The 23,223-nt window shown below is 34.3% G+C and overlaps 1 pseudogene; it reads right to left on the bottom strand.

The window, feature by feature from the left end:
• Positions 1–17,614: 17,614 nt before the first annotated feature.
• On the bottom strand, positions 17,615–22,564 carry LOC125843866 (E3 ubiquitin protein ligase DRIP2-like; annotated as a pseudogene).
• Between the last annotated feature and the right edge of the window lie 659 nt (positions 22,565–23,223).

Here is a 23,223-nt window from a genome sequence, read left to right as displayed (position 1 = left end):
GGCAAATCTCTGCGAGGAGGCTGAGTCCATAAAGGGGGTGTATGTGACACCCAATCTAAAGAAAAAAAGTTCCACATCGGTAAAACACATGAGAGATGTTGGGTATATAAGTAAGCAGACCTTACAAACTAGTAACACATTTTACAATGGAGCAGGTCTAGGCCTAAAGCGGACAATATCACTAACGAGCTATGTCATTACATATTCACGGGTTAACATACACGAAAACTGAGAAAATTGCTTAATTCGTGTAAAATTGATCCTAAATGCCCAAAATATATGCAAAAAATGGTGAGGCTTAGCGTACTGCTCCCCCAACTCCCTACGGAAGGTTCCGTAAAGGATTTGTAAAAAATTATCCGAAAGCCATATCACCAAATATTCATGGGCTAACACACACGAAAAATTGAGAAAATTGCCTAATTCCTGTAAAAATGGCTCCTAATGGCCAAAATATGTGAAAAAAGGGTGAGGCTTCACGTACTACTCCCCCAACTTCCTACGGATGGTTCCATAAAGGTTTAACAAAAAAAATCTATCTAGAAGTCATTTCACCAAAATATTCATTGGCTAACACACAAATAAAGCTGAAAAAAATCTCCTAATTTCTGTAAAATGGCTCCTAAATGTCCAAAATATATGAAAAAAATGGTGAGGCTTCATGTGCTGCTCCACCAACTCCCTAAGGAGGGTTCCGTAAGGATTTTACAAAAGAATAGTTCAGAAGCCATATCACCAAAATATTGATGGACTAATACACACGAAAAACTGAGAAAATTGCATAAATCCTATAAAATGTCATGCCCCGGGTCTACACCCTGGACGTGGCCAGCACTCAAGAACCATCACTGGTTCCCAAGCGAACCCTTGACCTAGCTGACTGCTTAGTAGAAGACTTACTCAAGCAAATAGGGAACTTTAAATGTATAGTTATACTCAATAGTCTCAATTAAACTCAACTCAATTAAATGTCTGGAAATAATTAATAAGGTATATGTAATAGTCTCAAGATCTCAAAATAGGAAGGAACATACTGAGAGACTCATCAACTCTAACTGTCTATAAAGCCTCTAATACTAGGATAGATGTCGGGACAAGACCCACGACAACTAAACAATAAAAAGAAATCAAACATGAAATCCTCCGGAAAGCAAGGAGTCTCACCAAAGCTAACTGGAGTGCAAGAAATCTCAATGAAGCGCCTGTTGATGACCCTGAACACCTATATTTGCATCATAATAAGATGAAGGTCGAATGACTTCAATATATTGAATGAATGAGTATGTAAGGAAAATACTGAATGCATAGATAACTGAACGAATAAAACTAGAAGAATACTCACCTCAACTCAACTCAATAAAAAGCAATAATAAGAGATGACATTTTTAAAGCTTCATAAATAAAGGATATTAACTCAAGGATGTATATAAAAATACAATAAATTACTCTTTACTCTTATTTGGGAGATTCTCTAACCGACAACCATCACTATGAGTTATGTTATGATACAACGTCTTGCCCACGCTGTCATACCTTGTCGGGGTATATAACACCTCAACTAAGTGGATCCACTAAGCTATGCTCGAAAACAATAAGGAGACGTCTAAAAAATACGATCATTTACCCTAGCTACATGGTTTATGAGGGATGTGAGTTGTTTGAACTCATCTTCATACCGGGCTCAATACTACTCCCAATAAATATATATATACTCATGCTCAAGTAGGAATACTATTTCTCTGTTTTGAAGTAATTACAAAAAATAACTCTTTTTAAAGAGGCAACTGCGCTGAAATATCCTGAACTCATAAACTCTTTTTAGAAATCAAAGTTTCTCTTTCTCAATGTTGAAGTATTACAGTTGGGAACACTTAGTTTAAGATCATTTATGGAGTTTAAGATCATTTATGGTTAAAAGAACTCTCAAGAATAACTCCATAAAACTCTTGAAATTTCCTTTTAAACTCAATTTAGTTTTGAAGGTACACCAAAACATTTGATTAGGATATACAGGGATTTTTAAAGGTAAATGAAGCTTATAGGAGCAAATATAGAGAATGGGGAATGTGGACACAACTTAAAGGAACGCGTCTGGATGAAACAAAGAAGAAATCGTCCAAACAACCATCTGGCTCGGGGCACCAAGCCCCAAACTACTGGGGCTAAGTTTGGGCACACTATTGCCACACCGCCCCAGGCCTGAAGTACTAGGGCCATGCCTAGGCGCACTGTTGGCGTCTGACCCAGGCCCTCCAAGCATCCCCGATGAATTTTCAAGTTAAAATTAGTGCCCCAAATCAGTTTAGAATTTGGAAATTTCTACTAAACTCTACTTGTTTCTCAAACCCAAAACCAATACATGCGAATTTTCATCCAATTCCTTTTGAAAAACATGCATTACTACATCAATAGGGTTCATGTGATACTAAGCATGAACGACTGTAACACCTCGGTTTTTGAATGAACTAGAATTAGAAAGAAACTAAATTGGAAATAGCAAAATTGGAAATTTTGGCAAGTAATGCTAAGTATGAGTTTTGGGTCAATTTCAGATGACCATAACTTTCAGTACACATGATGAATTAGGTGGCCCATGAGATATCATATGATAGATCTTGAAATCCTCTTTCCAACGCCACCGAGTTTGCTAATTTTTGAGCTTGTATGAGGGATATATGCCCATTTGAAGTCGGGCTGTCTAGTTAAGGAAGGCTACCCAAATTTAAAAGGGGTATTTTGGTCTTTTCCTTACCCAATTAACTTAAAACAAAATTTGTTAATATTTATGGGTCTAAACTGATTTGGTTCAGTTTTACAAATCCTAAAATACGCTAGGGCTTTGAGAGAAGTTCAAAGAAGAGGAGAAAAGGAGAAAAGTCAAGCATTCGTCAAGTTCTTGAGGATATCATTGCGGATTTCGCCAAGGGTTTGATACCTAAGAGATATGTGAGTTCACATAGTGTTGGGCTCATTCATCCACGCACCAATCATGATTATTTCAGCGTAATTTCGTTCTTGAAAGTAAAGGATTCGAGTTCTTGATGAGTTTTATTGAAGTTTCCTTCAAATCTTGATTTTGAGGTTTGGATGAGTTCTTGAGATAATTGTGTGAGTTTTAAAGTTGTTTTTGGAGTAGATTCTTGTGTACTATTGTTGGGTATTGTTGCGCCCCATTTTTCTCAAATCAGGTTTTGGTGCACGACCTAATAACTCTTTTGGGCTTTTGGGAATGAAGAGTTGCCACCTAACGAATTAAGGCACGTTAGGGCACCTATCTAACCTAGCTAAATCTAACTNNATCATGATTATTTCAGCGTAATTTCGTTCTTGAAAGTAAAGGATTCGAGTTCTTGATGAGTTTTATTGAAGTTTCCTTCAAATCTTGATTTTGAGGTTTGGATGAGTTCTTGAGATAATTGTGTGAGTTTTAAAGTTGTTTTTGGAGTAGATTCTTGTGTACTATTGTTGGGTATTGTCGCGCCCCATTTTTCTCAAAACAGGTTTTGGTGCACGACCTAATAACTCTTTTGGGCTTTTGGGAATGAAGAGACGCCACCTAACGAATTAAGGCACGTTAGGACACCTATCTAACCTAGCTAAATCTAACTAAGGTCAACGAACCAGAGATCAGGGTAAGGGTTCAAATTACCTCGAGGGGAAGGTGTTAGGCATCCCTCGAGGTCCACAAATGTGGGTCCCGGCCGTATATCATGCAATTTATGTGGGGGTTATAAGTAGCAATTAAGGTCACTTCATTTATTATTTATTTAATTAGCATGGTTACTAAGTGATAAATAATATTAACCAATTAAAGCCATTTTAATTATTTCTTTAATTAATTAAGCATGCGAAAACTAGGTGATAACAATATTAAGCAATTAAGGGCGCTTTAGTTATTTTAGTTAATTAGATAGGCATGCGAGACTAAGTGATAATATAATAAATAAATATTACACAGTAAATAAAGAGATGAGCAAGGAGATAGAAATTTGCACAATTAGATAGAATAAACACTTTTTATTTTTATTAAACTACCCCAAATAATTATAACAAATAAAGGGAGAAAAGGAAAGGGAGACTCTGAAGGACTTTAGGATCAACACTCAACTTTCTTATTTCGGTCGGTTTCTCGTAGAGACTGACAAAATCAAGGTTTGTCATTTAGACCGAGTCGATGTCATCATTTCCATAGGGCCTAAACTACCCCTACCTCAGCACCACATGCTTTCCTCTCTAAGAGGTGTCTAGCGTCCCCGCTTAAGGTCCAAGAGGCATTTGACTACTATTAGGGTGGATTTAGACTAAAATAAACTCCTAATAGGCCCACCTAAACACCAAGTCAAACAAGTTGGATGAGCACTTAGCACGTAAAGTTTCAAGTTGGCCTCTAGATTTTAATTAACATACTAGAAAATACAGACAATTAGTGAAGGTCTCATGCTAAGGTGTGTGAACATATAAACAAGCAGCATAACGACAGTAACGAGTTGAACAAGCATGATTATTTACAGACATTTTTTAGCATGCAGATAGTTATTTAACTGATTTTAGAGGGCAGAAAAAATATTGCACATGTAGAAAATAACTAATTTCAGTTATTAACTAATTTTAAAAGTGGCAGAAAAATTACCACGTATGCATGACATTACTCTAAGTGACAAATCGGTTATTAGTTGCAGAAATGATAGCTGGCTTATTTATTTAAGGTGGCAGAAAAACATGTATAGCAAATTTTATTTCAAGTATTTAGTCCTATAAGCATGGTCTCTAAATGAGTTAACATTTTGCAAAACTATCAGCAAATTAAAATTAGTTAAAAGTTAATTAACTAACAGGGTTGGATTATTAGGATATGCTAAAGTTAATTAAACTAATTAATAAGTATCGATTTTATTAATTAAGTCCTATGAGCATGATTTCTAATGAAAGACTAATTTAAGAACACTTATGGGCATTTTATTGACATGCAAATATCTACTTCAATCCCATAGGCAGGACTTCTAAGTGATTAACATACTAAAATATTAATGTGATGAAGCTATGAACAGACAAGGTTTATTAGAGTTACTCGATGATTACCATGCCAAAGTTATCATCACTGATCGGTCAAACTTAAATACATGCTACAATTATTAACTAAATTTTTATAGACTCATTATTACACCCAAAATATTAAAATCTGGTTTATTATGTGGATCAAATTACAGGTTAGATCTATTTAAACTAATTAACACTAATTTTAATAGTTAAATCCTAGACATGATATCTACTCTTTGAATAACAGTTAACTATCTACCGGTGATCTTATTATTTTTATTTTCGTTTTAACTAGTGATCAACATTCAGATTAATGCTAAAAATATGTAGACAAGTCAAGTACCGAACTGATTATTGGAAACATTATTACGGACACTACAAGCATGATATCTATGTTATAGCATGCAACATTTATTATAAACTAATTGATTAGCAAAAAAAAAACAGTTAGTAGGATTAATTAATTGAAGCGATATTACCACTATTAACTTCTGATTAATTAACCCAAATGGTGACATGCAAAAGTTAGCAATTATTCATACTAAAGAGTGAATTAACAAGGAACTTGAAAGACCCTTCACACTTTTATCAACATGAATTTTATACCTATAGTAGTGATATCTGGATAATATACAACATGCAACTATTACACCAAGTAAAATCTTTGAAATGAAATCCTATAAGCAAGATGTTTGAAGCAAATTTCTAAGATGAAGTATATTAGTAACTAGATACTTATTTAATTTTACTTTCCTTATATTTAGAAAAAGGACACCTGTCTATTTATAACAAAACACGGTAGTAAACATACACAATATTTTATTTGTCATAATTAAAAGGTGATCATACGGGATGAATAAATAAACTACAATAAATAATAAATTGATTAAACACATGATTAATTTTAAGATATTTAGCCAAGAGGTGATTAAGAGCATGTAAATTTTTTATTTATTTTACCTTGAGCCGGACTTTAAGTGAAGAGAATTGAGCATGAATAATCAAACAATTATAATCCAACAAGCATGCTTTCTAACGATAATATAAACAAGTAACATGTAAATCCCCTCCTCCCTTTAGGCGATCCCCCAAGTTGTATCACATATATAGAGAGTTAGAGTTCCTACAAGATTATTACAACAAAAAAAAAGACAAAAATAAATAACAAGGAATACATAAATAAGTAAGCTAAGGTCCATCGACATCTTCTCCAAGGCGACTCTTCAAAAAACCTCAACTCTAAGATCAAGATCCCTGCTAAAGCAAGAAAACACAGCCGAATACAAATAACAACAAATAGCGCAGTAAGATTTGTTTCACATACATGTAGCCTCACAATCATTTAAGCAAAACACCCAAATATATCACATAGAAGATGTAGGTGAAAAGAGCTAACCCGGATGTCTCCCTTTTTATTTTATTCATACACAACATTCCAAAGAACTTATGTAGAACAAAAATAAACTAGTGGAATAGAACTAACCGATTATGCAGTGTATAATTATCAGCAGTGCAGACGAACTAAATTCAAATAGACCCGTACACAGCAAAATCAAATGGAGAGTACTCTTAGAGTTCAATAAAACCTTTGTCTTATTTTTCTTCTTTTAGAGTAGAGAGTAATATGCTTTTCTTTTCTTAGAGTATGTGAGCAAGTTAGGATGTCTCTAGAATAATGAGAGGATGCCCCGTTTATATACTAAGTGAGAGGGCACAATAATAAGGGCAAGGAATAAATTTTAAGGTCCATAAAAATATTATTTTCCTAAAATAAGAGAGGACAAAATCAGTCTGATTCAAATAAAGTTTTACCAAAAATAAGACAAGTAACAATTGCACAACTTGAATAAGGTAAGGAAGTATTAATCAGAAATAACCAGCAAATTACCAATATAAAATTGGAAGGAAAGATAGATTTTATTTTCTTAAACTAAGAGCAAAATCAGCAAAATGATTCTTTTACTCATTCAAAATTTATTTATTTATTTAATTTACCAAATAAAGTCAAGTAACAATCAGCTTACACATAAAATAAGGTACAAAAATCAATTAACGCCAAATGAATATTGCACAACACAAAAAGGAATAATTATTTTAGGAAGGATAACATCACGGTTCAAATCAAATATTACAAGTTATCATCCCTGCACATTTTATCAAGAGATAAATATAGCAATAGCATCAATTTGATGAATCAATTATATGGGGAAGAAGAAAAATACAGCCAATAATCAAGTCCACTTAAAGCCGAATCTTAAAGCAATCCTCAAATTAAGGTTCAGACAGCAAAGTGCTATTGAGCATTTTAAATAATCAGTTAACAAATTAGTATAACCGGAAGAAATCAAGGCATCACCTATCAACCACAATCAATCGACTCCTAATTATTTCACATAAGAACAAAGTATTAACACTTAACTATTGGGACAAATTTAAGCATAGCTCATGTACAAATTTATCGCGAACAATGGCAAATTTTACATCTAAAAAAATAATAATTTCATGGAGAAAATACGAACAGAAACATAAAGAAGCACGACAAAAATGTTTAGAAAATCGTACCGGGACAGATCTGTCTCTTCGAACAACACTTCAAAATTCGACGGAAATTAAAATGGAGCGTTTAACCTCTAGAGCTCTTGTCAAAAATGACATTTGCTATTGAATTCCTAGAGTTTTTGCCGGAGAAAAGAGGGCAGAGGCGGTGCTGTTGTCCGTGTGGCTGCTCTCCGGTGGTTCTCGCTGGCTGTTGGCTTCCCCGGTGACTTGCCGTCATTTTCAGCTGGAGCTACTGCCTCGGAGCTTGCTGCTGATGTTGTTTTCTCGCCAGTGGAGCCTGCTGCTCCGTCGATCTCGCCTGGCGCTGCTGGTCGCAGCTGCTGAGAAGAGAGAATGCTAGAGACGAGAGAGGGCAGTCGCCCCTGGTGGCTGTCCCTGCTGGTTTCGTGCGGCCTTCGCTGGAATCACTGATCGGAGCAGCGAGGGGAGAGAAAGGAGGAAAAGGGAAGGCGAGGGGAAAGAAGAGGTGGGGGGAGACGAGGGAGAGAGAGAGAGGCGGCTGCCACCAGTGGTGGTGGTGATTGTCGCTGAAAAAAAAAAAGAGGGGAGGTGGGTGAGGCGGCTGCTTGGAGGAGAGAGAGGAGAAGATGAATAATGTTTTAGGATTTTAGTCTCTTTAGGTTAAAATAGGAAGGAGACCAAAGAACTGATCTCATCCGTTGGATTATTTTAAGATGAGAGGTCCAGATTAAAAGGAAGATACTGACCGTTAGGATTAAAAGATTTCATGACTTGAATTAGATTAGAATAGCTAGAATTGGAATAGACAAATGGTTATATTTGAAATAAAGGGCTAGAATTGAAAAGGTTGTTATAATTGCAATTCAATTGAAATTGAAGAGGCTAGAATTAAAAGGAATTAAAATAAAATAGACTAAGATTTAAATGATTTGGAGAATTAGGAGTTGCTATCCAATACTACATATATTAAAATATTTCCATATATATTATACACATCTAATTTTCTTAAAACATTTAAATAGGTAATTATTCCGAGTTGAACTGTCGATAAATATAGCAATAAAATAATTTAATTAATAATTACAATAAAATTTTATAAATCAAGCTTACTAAAATATAATTTTTAGACAAAATCGACTAAAATCTTAAACTCGAAATATATTTTAAAATACGTATTTAATCAAATAGCATTTCCAAAAAGGGTTAAAGGTCGGTCAAAATTGGGTGTCAACAGGTATTTGAATAATCTAGACGAATTAGGGTCGAAAAATGAACAGGAAAATTCGTCGGGTTTTCTAGGCAGGGGGCTGGCGCACCGTGCCACTCAGTGCGCCAGAGAAGAGTGTCTGTAGGTAGGGCCCTGGGGCTCCACACCACTCATTGCACCCCAACGCACCTGTTGTAGTTCAAGGTCTGGCACCCTGCGCCACTCAATACGCTAGGGTCGCCAGGTCCTCTACCCTTTCCTACTTCTTTTTGTTTAAGTTCCCTCGAATCGTACCTATGTTTTCTAGTTTATTCCTACACTCTAAGATACGTCTAAACATCGAGTGATCATCCATAACATGAGATCATAACCTTGAATCCATAAATTCAAATTCAAGGTAGAGTTAAGAGTCAAGTCTTGAGAGTTCGTTAAGTCTTTTCAAAAAGTCTTTTACAAATGTTTTAAACTTGTTATAAGACTTGAGCATTGAGTTGAGTAAGAGTAAGAGTGAAGTTCATTTTCTTTAAAATGATGTATGGGACTAAGTATTTCCAAGAGTAAACATTTTCACATGTAAGATGAGAGGAAACACCGATTTCTAACAGAGTTTCATGAGTAGTTTTAGTGCCATCTCTTTTAAGAGAAAGAATTTTTAAGTAATAATCTCAAAACACTGAAAGACCTATGTTTTTAAACATATGAGCTAGTTACATTTTGGGAGTAGTATTGAGCACTGATATGGGGACGAGTTCAGATAACTTAAAGTCTCCATAAACCATGTAGTCAACGTGGGTAGAAAGGGTCATACTCTTTAGATGATTTCTTATTGCTTTTAAGCATAGCTTAGTGGATCCACTTAGTTGAGGATTTTTATATCCCGACAAGGTTAGGACAGTTCTGGAAGCGTGGGCAAGACGATGTATCATCACATAGCTCATAGTGATGGTTGTCGGTTAAGAGAATCTCCCAAACAGTTGTATTTTTACATACATCTGAGATATTAATGTACTTTAAATACATTGAGTTGTTATTTACTGTCTTAAATGCTTTATATAAACTACATCTTTAGTATTACTTTATACAGAGATGAGTTGAGTAGAGTTGAGACGAGGTAAGTGTTTCTTTCCGTTCCTGTTCAAGCTTATGTCTTGTTTTAGACTTCCCCTCACATGCTCGTACATTCCATGTACTGACGCCATTTAGCCTGCATCTTTTATGATGTAGATACAGGTAACCAGGATCAGCACCCAACACTCCGTTGATCCAGTTGAGCTTCAGAGTTATTTGGTGAGCCTCCTTACTTTCTAGAGGATCCTTTTTATCATATTTCGTTATTTTAGTTGTTAGGATGATCGGGGGTCTTATCCCGACATTCCTCATAGTATTAGAGGCTTCATAGATAGATAATTATAGTTTATTAGTCTTGTTCATTTCGGTTATTGATGTCTGAGACTTGAGCTGCCACTTTGGCTAGTGAATGTTTTTCCTTAAATATTCAGAGTAGTTATGTGAGTTAAAGTTTTCATTTGAGATATTCAATATTGAACAAGTCTTTCGCTGAGAGTTAAGCCAGGCCAAGGGTTCGCTTGGGGTTAGCAATGGTTCTCGAGTGCCAGTCGTGTCCAGAGTGTAGGCTCGGGGCGTGACAATGACACTATAAAATTCACAAAACAAAAGAATCAAAACCTCAACGGTTAAAATATTGAATTCAATATCAAGAAATACGAATGGATCCTTTTTATGCGATGATTTTTGACTAAATTGAGATGTAGGGCGTGAGAACGAACAATTCTAACATTGTGAGAAGTCTTACATATCTGGAAAGAACAAAGGTTCTTGGCAAAAATCGATGGAAATTTGATGACGCTTGAAACCTAGCTTTTTTATCCTCTTAGAACTTTGCTCTAATTCCTCTAAGTGTTAAGGAACGTGAAAAGATGTTGTAACGCTTATTAGACCCTTAATTAGGTGAAGAAAAACGTGGCTAGGCTTAGAAGGGATGGGAAAAGACCAAACCACCCCTCTAAAATGATTTACATGCCTTAAAAAGAAGGCTTCACTAAAACAGGCATATCTTTTTACTCCAAGCTTGAAATCAAGCAAACTTGGCAGCATTGGAAAGAGGCTCAAAAAAATTTAATTTGATAGGTCATGGGTCAACTACTTCTTTATGTTCTAAGAGATTTGATAGTTTTAACTTGACCCAAAACTTGAAACTGTTGGGTGGCTTGTACGAACCCCTCTTTAGCCCTTTTCGAAGTCCGAGGTTTTACATAAAATATCTCTTCAATGTCCAATGTATGTGCAAAAAGGGGTGAGGCTTCACGTACTTCTCCCCCAACTCCTTATAAAGGGTTCCGTAAAGTTTCTTTTAAAAAAATCATTCTGAAGCCATATCACTAAAATATTTATAGGTTAACACTAAAAAAAATTGAGAATATTGCCTAATTTCTATAAAATGGCTCCTAAATGCCAAAAATATGTGCAAAAAAAATGGTGAGGCTTCACATACTTCTCCCCAAATCCCTGCAGAGGGTTCATGAAACTATAGGAATTGTTCCCCATATCCTTACAGATGGTTCTGTAAGGACTTGGAAAAAAGTACTCCAAAACCATATCACCCAAAAATGTATGGGCTAACACGCATAAAAAACAAAAATAAGAAAACCTTCTAATTCTTGTTGAGTGGCCCCTAAATGCTAAAAAAAAGTGGATTGGATCATAGGGAGGCTATAAGTATTTTTTTCCCAGGTACTTACAAAAATTTCTGTAAAGATTTTGAAAAAGAGTATCCAAAAGTCATATCTTCGAAAAATTCATGGGCTAACAAACAGGAAAAAATGAGAATATCACCTATTTTTTGTTGAGTGGCCCCTAAATGCAGAAAAAATGGTGTGGATCATGCTGAGGATATAGGAATTGTTTATCAGGTCCTTACGAGTGGTCCTCTGAGGGTTATGTTAAAAAAGTACCCAGAAGACATCTCACCAAAAAATTCATGGGTTAATACACAAGTAAAATTGAGAAAATTACTAATTTCTGTTGAGTGACCGTAAATGCTAAAAATAAGTGGTGTGGATCATGGCTAGGCTATAGCAATTGTTCCCCGGTTCCTTACTGATGGTCAGTAAAGGTTTTGAAAAAAAATATTCGGGAACCATATCACCAAAAGTATCCATGGATAACACATACAAAAAATTGAGAAAATCACCTAATTTCTGTTGAGCAGCCTTAATATGCTAAAAAAGTGGTGTGGATCATGGTGAGGCTATATTAATTGTTCCCTAGGTCCTTACAAATCGTTCTGTAAAGGTTCTGGAAAAAAATGTCCAAAAGTCATATCACAAAAAAATCATTGCACTAACACACACGAAAAGCTGAGAAAATTGTTTAATGTCTGTTGAGTGGCCCTTAAATGATTAAAAAAGTGGTGTGGATCATGGTAAGACTATGAGAATTGTTTCTATATCGTTAAGGATGGTTCTATAAAGGTTCTAGAAAACAGTTTGTGAAAGCCTTATCACCAAACAATGCATGGGCTAAAACACACGAAAAATTGAGAAAATCTCCCGATTCATGTTGATTGGCCCCTTCATGCTAAAAAATATGGCGTGGATCATGGTGGGGCTAAAAAAATTGTTCTTCAGGTCCTTATGGATGGTTATGCAAAAGAATCTGGAAAAAAAGGTTCCTAGAAGTCATTACACCAAAAGTTCACAAGGTTAACACACATGAAAAACTAAGAGAATTGCCTAATTTTTGTTGAGTGACCCCTAAATACTAAAAAAAGTGGCGTGGATAAAGGTGTCACACCCCGAAGCTATCCCCAGAACACGGACACAGGACCTAGGATCACGAGTGACCCCAAGCTAACCCTATTGGCATGTCATAAGCATACTAAATGATTACTGAATAAAATATATTATGTGGAAGCTTAAAACCATAATTAAATGAAATGATGGAGAATACCCATTAATATATGAATAAAAGAACTATGAGTTTAATGACAACTGAAATATAAAACTCCAAAGCTAAAACTGAATGTATATATGTTTGAAATAAGCTTATAACTGACTAGAAGTGCTGGGACATGCCCCAGCTAAATCTAGCAAAACTGAAACTAAAGACTAAAGGCAAAAGGAACATGTTTTTCGTCCTCGAGAAATGAGGGATCACAACTGCTGCTGCTGAACTGGAGATCGGGAACTGATCTATGCGTGATCTGGAAGCTGAGGACCTGAACCTACATCACGAGAAGATGTAGCGCAAAGTATGCGTAAGTACTTGAAATGTACTGAGCATGCAGGATATAATAAAGTTGCATAAAACATATAACTGAACAAAGCATATAAGTGAGCAATGGTATGAGATAAGCAAGATACTATACGAAATATGCTGAACATGATCTAACTGAATGCAATGACCAAGTTTATAACATGCTGAGAATGAAATCTGACTGTAACTGATAACATGGTCAATGCAATAGAATCTGACTATGGGAGCTACCAATAACCGATATAAAACAACATGAGCTAAATGTAGAGTCCGATATATACACCCCATCGAGAGGACCCAATATACCCTGCCAGAGGTATAGAAGCATGATTGGCGTGATCACTAAATTGATGCCCACAAAAAGGACTTATAACGTACGGGGGCACGTAGTTTTGGGACTTTGAGGTTGATTGACCCTAGTTCACTTGGTATAAAGCTACTCCCAATTGATTATGTGATTAACAATTTATGATTGAATTTTTGTAATACTGGATAGCTCAAATACTGACATGCTAACTGAAAATACAACATTAATATACTAATAATGAAACATTCGAATTTGAGGCATGTATAACTGAAATACTGACCTAGCATGTGTTCATGAACTAAAAGAACTACATAGCTAGGGTTCTGAATTTATGAAAGAATCTACGCAAAACAGTACTAAAATCATGATAATCTGATTAGGAACATTAAAGTAACTAATTCATAATAATCTACTGAAATTCTAGAAACCCTAGGTCTAGATAATATGAAGGGAATCAAAACCTGACTGAATTATAGGGGCCTAATGGGTGAAAGGAATCCACTAGTGAAATCCCACATACTTGGAGACAAAATTCATGGAGAAATCTTTCGATTTCGGGGCTGAAACTGATGAAAACATGTTGCATTCTTGGAGTAGGGCTTGGTCGACTCTTTCTCCTTCTTTTCGTCCAACTTGATGATTTTTTTGGAGAATGAGTTGACTAGGGTAAGTTCTAATTTAGTTTCTAGGCTAAAACTGACCAAAACCACATAGTTTAGAGGTTAAACGACGTAGTTTAGGGGTCCAACACATAGGGAAAAGACCAAAAGACCCCTAACTTAAAAGCTGTCAGGGCCAACCGACGGTCCGTGGACTGACCCACGGTCCGTCCTGTCAACCGTCGACTGGTCGCCTGGGAGTTGAAAATTGGGGGTCTGAACCACGACCTGGACCACGGACCGTGGCCTAACCTACGGTCCGTAGGTCCTGGCGTGGGCTGACCCTTAGCTGATTTTCTTGGGCCTTTTCTGGGAGGGGCTGCACGTGGTGAACCACAGACACCAGGACGGACCATTGGTCACCCTACGGTCCATGGGTGGTGCCCGTCGGTGGCACCTGCAACTTCTGGAAATCTGCATTTTTGTAGTTCTAGCATATGGGGTGTTACAAAAGATGAGGCTATAAAGATTGTTTTCGATATTCTTACATATGGGTCTATAAAGGTTCTGGAAAAAAATTCCTAGAAGCCTTAACACCAAAAAAATGCATGGGCTAACACACACAAATAACTGAGAAAATCACCTAATTCATGTTGAGTGGACCCTTTATTCTGAAAAATTTGGCGTGGATCATGGTGAAGCTAAAGAAATTATTCTATAGGTCCTTATGGATGGTTCTATAAAAGGTTCTTAAAAAAAAGTTCCTAGACGCCATATCACCGAAAAATCCACGGGCTTAACACACACGAAAAACTGAGAGAATCACCTAATTCCTATTGAGTGATCCCCTAAATGTTAAAAAAAAGTGGTGTGGATCATGGTGAGGCTATAAGAATTGTTTCTCATAGCCTTACGGATGACTCTATAAAAGTTCTGAGAAAAAGTTCCTCAAAGCTTTATCACCAAAAAAAAGCATGCGCTATCACACATGAAAAACTGAGAAAATTGCCTAATTCATGTTGAGTGGCGCCTTCATGTTAAAATGTGTGGTGTGGATCATTGTGATTCTAAGGAAGTTATTCTCCAGGACCTTATGGATGATTCTGTTCTGGACAAAAAAAGTTCCCATAAACCATATCACCAAAAAATCCACGGGCTTAACACACATGAAAAACTGAGATAATTGCCTAATTCCTGTTGAGTGACCCCTAAATGTATAAAAAGTGGCGTGGATCATGGTGAGGCTATAAAAGTTATTTCTCATATCCTTACGATGGTTCTATAAAGGTTCTGGAAAAAAGTTTCTGAAAGACTTTTCACCAAAAAATACATGGGTTATCACACATGAAATATTGAGAAAATCGCCTAATTCATGTTGAATGGCCCTTCATGCTAAAAAAATATGGTGTGGATCATGGTGAGGCTAAAGAAAATTTTCTCCAGATCCTTATGGATGGTTCTTCAAAAACAGTTCCTAGAAGTGATATTACCAAAAAAAATTCCATGAGCTTAACACACATGAAAAACTGAGAGAATCACCTAATTCCTGTTGAGTGGACCCCTAAATATTAAAAAAAGTGGCACGGATCATGGTGAGGCTATAAGACTCATCATAAGAATTGTTTCTCATATACTTACAGATGGTTCTATAAAGGTTGTAGAAAAAATTTCCTGAAAGCCTTTTCACCAAAAAATGCATGGGCTAACACACATGAAACTTAGAAAATCGCCTAATGCATGTTGAGTGGCCCTTTCATGCTATAATATAATGCGTGGATCATGATGATGCTAACGGAATTGTTCTCTAGGTCCTTATGGATGGTTCATTAAAGGTTCTAGAAAAAAAGTTCTTAGAAGCCATATCACCAAAAATAAATCCACGAGCTTAACACACATGAAAATTGAGAGAATCGATTAATTCCTGTTGAGTGCCCCCTAAATGCTAAAAAAGTGGCATGGATCATAGTAAGGCTATAGGAAATGTCCCTGGGTCCTTATTGATGGTTCTGTAAAGGTTCTGGAAAAAAAAGTGACTGGAAGTCATATTACCAAAAAATATATGGGTTAACACATATGTAACACTAAGAAAATCGCTTAATTCCTTTTGAGTGACCCCTAAATGCTAAAATAAGTGGTGGGGATCATAGCAAGGCTATAGGATTTGTTCCCCATGTCCTTACGAATGCTTCCATAAAGGTTCGAGAAAAATGTCCCTGAAACATATATAACTAAAAAATTCATGGGCTAACACATACAAAAATACTGAGAAAATCATCTAATTCATATACATATGTGGCCATGAGAAGAAAAATATATATATATATATGTGTGTGTGTGGCCCTTAAATGCTAAAAAAAATGTGGTGTGGATTATGGTGAGCGTATAGGAATTATTCCTTAGGTCCTTACGCACGGTTTTGTAAAGGTTTTGTTGAAAAGTGTCTGAAAGTCATATCATCAAAAAATCCATGGGCTAACACGCGAAAAACTGAACAAAAAATTGTCTAATTCATGTTGAGTGAAACCTAAATGCTAACAAAATAGCGTGGATTATGGTGAGGCTATAGGAATTATTCCTAAGGTGCTTATGGGTGATTCTATATTGATTTCAAAGAAAAATTGTCGAAAGCCATATCACCAAGAAATCTATGGGCTAACAACACACACGAAAAATTGAGAAAATCGTATTATTCATGTTGAGTGGCCCCTAAATGCGAAAAAAGTGGTGTGGATGATGGTGAGGTTATAGAAATTGTTCCCTAGTTACTTACAGGTGGTTTTGTAAATGTTTGAAAAATAAATACCTAGAGGCCTTATCACCAAAAAAATCAATGGGCTAACACACAAAAAACTGAGAAATCGCCTAATTCCTGTTGAGTGGCCCCTTAGTGTTGAAAGAAGTGGTGTGGATCATGGTGAGGCTATAGAAATTGTTCCTTAGGTCCTTACGGATGGTTCTGTAAAAATTTTGGAAAAATAGTGCTCGGAAGTCATATCACAAAACAGTGGGCTAACACACAAAAAATTGAGAAAATTACCAAATTATGGTTTAGTGCACCTAAATGCTTAAAAACTGGTATGGATCATTGTGAGACTATATGAATTGTCCCCCACGTCTTTATGGATGGTTCTCTAAAGATTTTGGAAAAAAAAGTGTTTGATAGCCATATCACCAAAAATCATTTGTATATTAAGCATAATGTTCGAAAAGGCAGGGTTTGAATGAAGTTCATTGGTCCCTCTTCCTCTGCCCCTGATTTCAACAACCAAAAAAGGGAGAAATAAGATTCTTATTCTCCTTTATTTATTGTTCTTTTGTTTATGAGTGAAAAGATTCTTCACATTTAAGTAGGTCTCAAATGAACCTTCATGTACAAATCAACCATCCAAAATGTTTCAATTTCTTCTAGCTACAAGTAAAGAGAATTTATCAACATTTTGTATTCTAAGTTTTGACTTAATTATATAAAAAAAAACACACAATTCTTAATAAACAACTTATAGCTAAGGTGCAAAACAAGTAACTCAAAAACGTCTAATCGAGTTTAAAAAAACATACAAATGAAAGGCAATTAACAACATGCAACAAGAAGTTTTCTCCTTGCAAAATTTGAATATTTAAGCAAAAGAAGAATCTGAAATATTTTACATTTGTAATACACTAACTCAATTATGGGTGTGATCAAGAATAGTTCAAAACCATGACAAATTCTTGGGCAGAAGCTCCAACTTTTGCTAATTTTTTTCCAGAGTTAGGTGCTTCATGTAACCACAATTCTGCTAGATGTTTGAGAGGCAAAGAAGGCTGAGTTGGTATTCCTAACATGTGAATCTCCATCTACAAGACAAATTATTACGATGGAAATTAATAATCATGTATCAAGCAGAAGGTGGATGGTAAGTATTTAATTACCTCGTCTTCGCTCCGGAGACTCAATTTGTGTGCAAGGTACTTCTTTATGTAGGAACACGACTTGTTCACATCCCTATTTAACCAGAAAAGAAGTATAACTTATTAATTGAAGTTAGGTATTTTGGAAAGTAAAAAGATGTATATAGTATTTGAAAGAAAATACAAAATCAGGGAGGGCGGGGGGGGGGGGGGGGTACACTTCCATTAAGCTCTCACTATACGAGGTCCAAGGAAGGCCCAGACCATTAGGGTTCATTATATACAGTTTTATTCTGCATTTTTGTAAGAGGTTGTTTCCATAGCTCGAACTTGAATTGCAACAACTTTACCAATAACGTCAAGGCTTCCTATCCTTTGAGAGAATTCAAAAAAAACAAAAACAAAATTACCTCTGCCAAACTGATTTATGCATCCCACAATGGCTACTACAGTTTTAATAAAAAATGAATGAATAGCATTTCTTATATAGTGGTAAGATATGTTCAAAGTGTTATTCTCCATGTAGAACTACAAGAATATATATAGACTGGATATAATAATTTTGTAAATATTTGAATGTAATTAAAGACTTACTTGATCTTTATGTAGCGGGAAGATATTTGTGGCAAGGGTGAAGGATCTTTCCTGAAATAATCATATCTAGTCAAACAGTGTCACATAAATCAAATTAATACAGAGAAGAGTAATACATAAAATTGAAATTCATTGAATTAAACTCACTGCTTATCACATGCAACCAAAGTTAACCACATGGGATGGACTCTTTCATTCACTACTCTTGTACTACCACTGCTTGTACCTCCTATTGTCTCAGTAGCAACTCCAACTTGTGCCACATTAATATATGTTCCACCACCAACAACACCGCCACCAATAGGAGGAGAAGGAAGATTATTTGTTTCTTTTTTCTTTCTTCCCCGTCGTTCCTTTTTCCCTTTATCAATATTATTATTAATACTTGATGGTGCTTCTACAGCTTGAACAACAATTTGTTTGTTAAATTTGTAGTCCTTAACTTTTGGTGAAGGCACATACTCCTCGTCTTCTTCTTCATCATCATTTTCGTCCTCATTTTCATAATCATCAAGACTGATTAGTGGAGTACTACTGATGAACTTTGGAACTGACTCTTTGGAATTGTCTAAGGTGTCACCTTTTGTTACCAATTTGTTCAATGGTTCCCATAAGTCATTCATCTCATCCAATGGTTCAATACTTTTGTTTTTCTTTGAGATACAATCATTTTTTGAGAACTCAGCAGCATAACCAATACTTTAAACCTTCAACAAGTGATCACAAGAGTTAGTACAGTTTTCATTCACTAAGGAAATTCAAAGTATTTAGAAAAAATTTAAACGAACAAGTCAAAGAATTCAACATATAGTATATATAAGTGCAATTTTTTGCTTAGAGTTGTCAATTGACTCCCTTTGGATGAGGATAGATCTGCCTCATGGACCTTGGGCCAACGGTCAACAAAATGTTTAGAGCTTATATATACCTAGGTTGAGAATGAGTGTGATCTCATATGTATATAATTTGAATAAAAAATAATGGCATCAGTTGAACTCACATAATCCAACCTAGATTTGGCTCGGATTCCAACCAAGTCAATTACTTTCACCTAGCACATGTTGAACGTTAACTAGTTGTTCAAAGTCTTTAATGACTAGACAAGAAATAATTACCAAATACTAACATATGATCAACCTATGGTATTCAGAGTCTTTAAACATGTCAATGAATGTGTGTCGGATTCTTCAAAAGTATAATTTATTTTAGAAGAATCCAACTAAAGTACGATATTAAAAGTAACAACTTAGCATATGACTAATTTATACTTGTTGTTTATGTTGAGTAGTTTTGCCTGAAAGAAGAGGAATGCTTGAACTTTCTGACTGATCAGTTCCCTTTATCTGATTATATCAATTATAATTGCATTTTTCATTTTAGTTTTTCCCAATAAAAATAATTTTTTTTTTCATATAACAACAATTATTACAATCCCACCCCGTCCCCCCTCAATACCAAATAGGTTAAGGACAGCTATATGAATCATCATGACTAAAACATAAAGTAGATTTCAATTGTACCTGTTGTTTATAATGAGTATCATTGCTCGAACGAAGAGGAATGGTTAAACTTCCTGGATGTGCATCTCCATTATTCATATCAGCAACATTAGCATTATTTTGTGAAATTCCTCTTCTTCTTCCTCTTCCTCTTCCTCTTCCACTTCCCCTTCCCCTTCCCCTCCCCTTTCCCCTTCCCCTTCCTGTACTACTACTCGAAACGTTGTCCTGATTCGAAACTTGATCATCAACAACAAGTGGTGTAGTATTTACTATGGAAGAAATTGATTTCTCCTTTCTCCTTGAGCTTATAGCAATAACAACAGGAGCAGGAGGTGGAGGCGATAGATCAATGAGCATTTCGGCACTATAATTAAGATAAATATCTTCACGAGCTAACTTTTTGGGTTCGTCTTTTTTGGATTTTTCTATTAGTCCAAGCTCAATTAATTCTCTTCTTTTACTTGAGAATATGTCTTTTATCCCTTGCATTTGGTGATCAGACCTGTAAAATTAAGTATTATAAGGTTATATCAATACTTATTTTTCACACATATATATAAAAGGAACGGTTACAGTTTTGTCAACTGGTTCGAGAGAAGCTAAAGTCAAATCTTGTACTTGTATTTGAAATTTTACTGATAATATGCACTCCATCTGTCACAAATTATGTGAAAGGATACAGAGTATGAAGTTTGAAACTATGAATTTGGATATAAATTCTTTAATTTTTTAAAAATGAAATGCATATATATATTTAAAAACTACATGAAAAATACTCCATATCAATATAGTTAATGAATCCTAATATGCTTTATCAAAAAAAAAAATCGACTCCTCAAACAATAACACTTTTAACATATAATGCTGCAACAGGTTCCTATGGTCAACATAAGAAAATCAAAATACTTAATTTGACTAAGAATTTGGGTACATATCGTTCAAATTTTTAAAAATAAAATTATATATTTGTAAACTACATGAAAACTATTGCAAGTCAATATAGTGAATGATTCAAAATATTTGAATTTTTATTTTTTGGGAAAACACTATAGTCAAAGAAAATATTATATGACTCCCCAAATAGTAACACATCCGCAGTAAAATGAGACGAAAAAAGTATATAACTCTCTCCGTTCCACTTTATATAATACGATTTTCATGCTTTTTCAATAAAACTTACTTATCGAATGCTACAAAAAAAAGATACACATTACTATATATATACCTGATTTTTTGCAAGAGGGCAACACCTAAATCCATATTGCATTCTGGACAAACATTCCATTTCTCTTTTGATATCTTCCTCGTTATGCATTTCTTGCAAACTGTTAAAAAAATTAACATAAATTACTCAAATTTCATAGAAAAAAACCATAAAAAATAAAGAAATTTGACATGTAATGAATTAAAAATAAAAAGTGACAAAAAACAAAAAAAAATGTTGAACCATATTGAAACAAACTAATCATACAAGAAAGTTAATAAATAGATAAATAAATTGTTTAATCAAGAAACATGATAGGTACTAAGTTCATGTATAAAAGACCTAGATCACATAAACCTTAAAAATGACACAAATTTTATTGGAAATTATTGGAAAGAACGATTAAAAATAAAAAAAATTCAAGATCATTAATTCACAAGAACAAATGATTTATCAAAATCACTAATATAAAAAAAGAAACCCCAAAAAACAAAAATTCAAATTTTAAATTAACAATGAAATGAATATTAAAAAAATTCAAAAATTCAAGATCATGAAATCACAAATACAAATGATTTGTCAATATCACTCAAATAAAAAATGAACCCCCAAAAAACTACATTTCAATTAATCTTTTTTTTTAAAAAAAAACATTGGAAGAACGAAAAAAAAAGTAAAAATAAAAAATTCAAGATCCTCAAATGACAAGAGCCTATAATTTATAAATGACTGGATTAAAAAAAAACCAAAAAAATACAACTACATACACCAATAGTCTCACAAAGTAGTGTTTGATGATATGCATAGATAGAATGTTGTCTTGATAACTCCGCCTCGGTGAGAATAAGAAAAGAATCGAAAAGAAAGCAACCAAGAAAAGAAAAAATTCAAGATTATGAAATCACAAGTACAAGTGATTCATCAACATCACTCAAATAAAAAATGAATCCCAAAAAAATTATGTTTAAATTCATCTTTAAATTTTTTTTTGGAAAGAACGAAAACAAAATAAAAAATTCAAGATCATTTTGAAATGACAAGAACAAATGATTTATCAAAATCATTGAAATCAAAAATAAAAAATCCAAAAAAATGGCAACACACACCATTACTCTCACAAAGTAGGGTTTAAGCCTACCGATCGCAGAGATAAAACATTATCTTGATAACTCCACTTCAACGAGAACAATAAAAAACAATGAAAAGAACATAACAAAGAAAATCTGAACATCAAGATCATGAAATCACAAATACAAATAATTTATTAACATCACCCAAATAAAAAAGTAAACCCCCAAAATAAATTAAAATTTTCTTACATCTGTGACAACATTCTTCAATAATTATGACATCTTTGCATAGCATTTTGCAAATTCCACATGTCAAAACACTCTTCAAACTAGCTAGACGTTTCTCAAAATCATTCATCTTCCTTCATACACTGCAAAAAGAAAAGAAAAAAAAAGGAAACTAAAATAATATATATTTGTTCCTTAATTATAAACATATACATTCCAATTTTGCATATAAACCATATATTAAAAAAAATCATACAAAGAGAAAAAAATAATTAATTACCTTGTTTTCTTGATTCTTGATATAGGAAAAAAAAACAAAGAAAGACAGATGGATATAAAGGAAAAGGGGGAAGAGGCAGGTTTTGCCGTTTTGGGAAGAAGTAACAAAAATTTAAAGAAGTTTGAATTTTTAGGATTGTTATAATTTGGATAATTAATATTGGTGAAGAGGTTTTTTGAATTACAAAAAATAATGATATGGACAAAATTGGTTTTATATTTTCACTTTTATTTTTGGACATAAGCAATTTTCATATTTCAGTCATGTAAAATTTTAAATTATGTTCTAAATTTTATCTTTCTTTATACCGATCAAATTTAATTAAAATTCGATTTATATCTGACCCAACCTAACTCATTATATTTTATATTTATCTCCCAAATTACTACATTGGATGCATGTATTTGATATACTTTATGCATGTATTCATTTAGTATAATTAATTCCATTATTACCTGATTTAATGAAGTAAAACACATGTTAATTAATTAAGATTAAGTAAAATGAAC

Source organism: Solanum stenotomum, chromosome 1 (assembly GCF_019186545.1).
Source record: "Solanum stenotomum isolate F172 chromosome 1, ASM1918654v1, whole genome shotgun sequence".
Lineage (NCBI taxonomy): Eukaryota > Viridiplantae > Streptophyta > Magnoliopsida > Solanales > Solanaceae > Solanum > Solanum stenotomum.
This window is presented reverse-complemented; position numbering and strand designations above follow the sequence as displayed.